This window comes from Sapajus apella, unplaced genomic scaffold (assembly GCF_009761245.1).
Source record: "Sapajus apella isolate SASKATOON/1434 unplaced genomic scaffold, GSC_monkey_1.0 scaffold27, whole genome shotgun sequence".
Lineage (NCBI taxonomy): Eukaryota > Metazoa > Chordata > Mammalia > Primates > Cebidae > Sapajus > Sapajus apella.
Window position 1 is genome coordinate 10,165,779 of NW_022436967.1, and position 5,177 is coordinate 10,170,955.

Genomic DNA, 5,177 nt, shown 5'->3' on the forward strand with positions numbered 1-5,177 from the left:
GTGCTCACTTCGGAAGCACATATGCTAAAATTGGAATGAGACAGAGAAGATTAACATGGCCTTCCCACATTCACAGGAAGATTATGTCTTCCCCACTTTCCAAAGAGCTGACACAGAAGGACAACATGCCATCCATGCCCATCCAAAAAGATGATGAAGTTCAGGTTGTACGAGGACACTATAAAGGTTGGCAGATTGGCAAAGTAGTCTAGGTTTGCAGGAAGAAATATGTAATCTACGTTGAACAGGTGCAGCAGGGAAAGGCTAATGGCACAACTGTCCATGTAAGCATTCACCCAGCAAGGTGGATATCACTAGGCTAAAACTGGACAAAGACTGCAAAAGGATCCCTGAACAGAAAGCCAAATCTCGCCAAGTGGGAAAGGAAAAGGGCAAATACAAGGAAGAAACAATTGAGAAGATGCAGGAATAATGTAATCTTATATACAAGCTTTGATTAAAACTTGAAATGAGAAAAAAATAGTATAGCACATACTGTTTTGTGTCTGGCTGGTCTTACTCAACATAATGGTTTTGAGATGCATCCATGTTATTTTGTGTATCAATGGTTCTTTATTTTTATTGCTAAGTAATATTTTATATATGACCATATCACAATTTGTTTATCTAGTCACTTTTTTTTTAAGACAGTGTTTCACTCTGTCACCCAGGCTGGAGTGCAGTCATGTGATCTCGGCTCACTGCAATCTCCGCCTCCTGGGTTCAAGCCTCTGCCTCAGCCCTCTGAGTAGCTGGGATTACAGGCACCTGCCACCATGCCTGGCTAATTTTTTTGTATTTTTAGTAGATTTGGGATTTCATCATCTTGGCCAGGCTGGTCTTGAACTCCTGGCCTCATGACCCAACCACCTCAGCCTCCCAAAGTGCTGGGATTACAGGCATGAGCCACTGCGCCTGGCCACCTAGTCACCTTTTGATGGACATTTGGGGTATTTCCAGCAATTTCATTCCTAAATATTTACCCAAGAGAAATGCAAGCATATGTCTACAAAAAGACTTGAACAATAAAGCCTGCTTTATTTCTTGATCCATTACAATCCGTTCTCCACACAGCAGCTAGAGGGATCTTTTAAATAAATCACGCAAATCCCATCACTTCTCTGATTCCATATCCTTTAGTGACTTCCCATTTCACTTAGGAGAAAATGTAAGCTGCATACCATAGCGTGTGAACCCCAGACATCAGTGAGTCTTAACTAGGATGCACATAGGAATCCTCTGGGATCTTTTGATGCCTGGGCCCTGCCTCAGAACAAGTGAACCAGAATATCTGGAGGAAGGCCCCACATGCTTTTTTTTTTTTTTTTGAGACAGTTTCACTCTATTGCCCAGGCTGGAGTGCAAAGGGTCTTGGCTCACTGCAACCTCCACCTTCCAGATTCAAAAATTCTCCTGCCTTAGCCTCCGGAGTAGCTGGGACTACAGGTGCATGCCACCACTCCCTGCTAATTTTTGTATTTTTAGTAGAGGCGGGGTTTCAACATGTTGACCAGGCTGGTCTTGAACCCCTGACCTTGTGATCTGCCTGCCTCGGCCTCCCATAGTGCTGGGATTATAGGCATGAACCACTATGCCTGGCCCCACATGCTTCTTAAAGCTCCCCAGGAAATCCTAAATAGCACTCAGGTTTGTGAGGCCCTGACAGTGCGACCTGGCCCTGGCCTTTCACCTTTATCACACACCATTCTCCTCTTCCTCCCAATCATCTGAACACAGCAGTTTTATCCCCATCACAGGGATTTTGTGCTGGTGTTTCTTCTGCCTGGAATGTTCTTTACATTTTAGTGTGACTTGTTCTTTCTTGTGATTCAGGTCTCAGCTGAAATGCCACCTGTTCGGAGGGTTATCCTGCTCACCCACTCTGAAGGAGCCATACAGTCCCACTCTAGCATGTCATCTGTTCAAATGCCCCATATCACGTTTTTTTTTTTTTTTTTCTTTTTTTTTTTTTTTTTATTTTTTTATTTTGAGATGGGGTCTTGCACTGTCACCCAGGCTGGAGTGCAGTGTTGTGATCTCAGCTCAATGCAACCTCCGCCTCCCAGGTTCAAGTGATTCTCCTGGTCTCAGTCTACCAAGTAGCTGAGATTACAGGTGCCCCCCCACCCGCCATGTCCAGTTAAGTTGTTTGTATTTTTAGCAGAGACAATGTTTCACTATGTTGGCCAGGCTGGTCTCAAACTCCTGACCTCGTTGTCTGGTTGCCTTGGCCTCCCAAAGTGCTGGGATTACAGGTGTGAGCCATCGAGCCTGGCTTATTTTCCTTCCTTTCTTCCTCCCTCCCTCCCTCCCTCCCTCCCTTCCTTCCTTCCTCTCTCTTTCTCTCTCTCTCTTTTTCTTTCTTTCTGACAGACTCTTGCTCTGTCTTCCAGGCCGGAGTGCAATGGCGCAATCTCAGCTCACTGCAACCTCCGCCTCCTGGGTTCAAGGAATTCTCCTGCCTCAGACTCCTGAGTACCTGGGATTGCAGATGCGTGCCGCCATGCCCAGCTAATTTTTTGTATTTTTAGTAGAGATGGGGTTTTACCATGTTGGTCAGGCTGGTCTTGAACTCCTGACCTCAGGTGATCCACCCACCTCAGCCTCCCAAAGGCTGGGATTACAGGCGTGAGCCACTGTGCCCTCTCCTCTCCTCTCCGAGTCAGAGTCTCACTCTGTCACCAAGGCTGGAGTGCAGTGGTATGATTACAATCGTAGCTCACTACAGCCTTGGACTCCTGGGCTTAAGTAATCTTCTCACCCAGACTTCTGAGTAGCTGGGACTACAGGTGCATGCAACCACACCCAGCTTATTTATTTATTTATTAACTTCTTTGTAATGATGGAGTTTTGTCATGTTGCCTATGCTGGTCTCGACCTCCATGTTGCCCAGGCTGGCCTGAAACAATCTTCCCACTTCAGCCTCCCAAGTCACTGAGATTATAGGCATGAACCACTGAACCTGGTTTACTTATTTCTACTATTGCCTTGTTGGTATATTTTTCTGAGTGATTGTCTCCCCCTCTAGAATGTAAAACCCTGAGAATAGAGACCTTGTCTGTCTTGCTCACCGCCGTATCCCTAGTATTTAGAAATGTGCCTAAAACATAGTATTGGCTTAATAAATGTTTGTTGACAGCATGACAGAATATATCCATGGCATGGCCATATTACCTGGGAGAGGGGGCAGCAATCCAGAAGTTTCTTCTAATTTTCTTTCTTTCCACAAAGTGTTAGCATGAGGTAGTAGATTCCCAGGAAAATGGAGACTCCAGTCTAAAAGAATTAAACCCAGGTACTGGAGTTCCTATGTTTTAAATGGCGGAGAGGTTGTTTCCTGTCTCTAGTATCATGTCTTTGGCCCTAACCAGATGCTGTGCCCATGGTAGATACTCAACTCATATTTTTCTATTAGCAGTGAAATAACTTGGGTTTGCTTTGAAGGGCTAGAGGGGATGTGGGACCCAGAGGACATGTTAGATATAGGGCTGGACCTGGGGAAGACAGTAGTGTTTGTGTGGGAATCAAAGATTCTCCCCTAAAAGAGACAGAAATATCTTTGTTATTTGTGCCTCTATCCTCACTTTAGGGAGCTGCCACCAACTCAAAGCATGAAATTCAGTTTAATCTATTCTGTCCAATTGGATCTCAATGTGCCCTTCTACACATAGTTTCTTTTGTTAAGCAGGAGAGTATATTAAAGCAATGTTTTGTTTGTTTGTTTGTTTGTTTGTTTGTTTGTTTGTTTGTTTGTTTGTTTTGAGACGGAGTCTCACTTTGTCACCAGGCTGGAGTACAGTGGCGCCATCTTGGCTCACTGCAACCTCAACCTGCCGGGTTGAAGCAATTCCCCTACCCCAGCCTCCTGAGTAGCTGGGACTAGAGGAGTGCACCACCACGCCCAGCTAATTTTTGTATTTTTAGTAGAGACGGGGTTTCACCATGTTGACCAGGATGGTCTCGATCTCTGAACTTCATGATCTGCCCACCTTGGCCTCCCAAGTGCTGGAATTACAGGCGTGAGCCACTGCACCCCGCCTAAAGCAATGTTTAAAGAAATTTAAAGAGAAAGGAAGGGAAGGAGTAACACAGGGAGGAGGAGAGGAAGGTGACAAGAAGAATTCATGAGCATCTCCGATGTGCTAGACACAGGCTTCCGCATGTTTAGGCATTTACTTATTTATGACACCTTATCTGAAATAAATATGATTATACTCATCTTACAGATGAGAAAACTGAATGAAGCTTAGAGAAAAGTTACTTTCCTTTTAAGTATTCTTACCACTTACCTGTTATAAAAAGATTACATAAAAATATATGAGACATGCACATCAAATATACAGATGACATTATCAATGGAAAAGCCATTTAATGTAATAAAGATAGATCAAAGATTCAAACTGATCTTGTCAGGCTAGAACATTAGACTGAAACCAAGAGTTACATACAGCCTAGTGTATAAAATGGAAATCCTGCAGTCAGCTACTAAGATAAAGAAAGAAAGGCAACTAGTTTGGCTGGATTTTGTGTCAAAGCAATTTTGTGGATTTGGCTAGTTGTTAGCTTAATATAAGCCAGTAGTAGATGCTAAAAATGTGAATAGGACCACTTATAAGCATTTCATGATGGTCCTTACCTTTCCTTCTAGTATTTATCACTAGAGACACTTTCAAAAATTCTCTTCTCTTGTCTTCTGTTTCACCTGATTATCTTTCCATCTCTGAAGCAGATCCTAGTGAATACTAAAACTAATAATACAGTAGCCTTCATATTATTATTTAATTCAACCTCTTTTTTTTTTTTTTGAGACAATCTTGCTCTTGTCTCCCATGCTGGAGTGCAATGGCACGATCTCGACTCATTGTCTCACTGTTACCCTTCACCTCCCAGGTTCAAGCCATTCTCCTGCCTCAGCCACCATGCCTGGCTAATTTTTGTATTTTTAGTAGAGATGAGGTTTCGCCATGTTGGCCAGGCTGGTCTTGAACTCCTGACTTCGTGATCCACCCACACCCACCTCAGCCTCTCAAAGTGCTGGGATTATAGGCGTGAACCACCGCGCCCTGGCCAATCCAACCTCTTAACAGCACTAATGAAATATGTATAATTCCTCCCCATTTTATAGATGAGAAAACTAAGTGATTTTCCCATGATCCAACAGCTAAAGTTAGCGTCCA

The 5,177-nt window shown here is 43.7% G+C and overlaps 1 pseudogene; it reads left to right on the forward strand.

Annotated features, from left to right (window-relative positions):
• Nucleotides 1-61, forward strand: LOC116560945 (annotated as a pseudogene).
• The last annotated feature ends 5,116 nt before the right edge of the window (nt 62-5,177 follow it).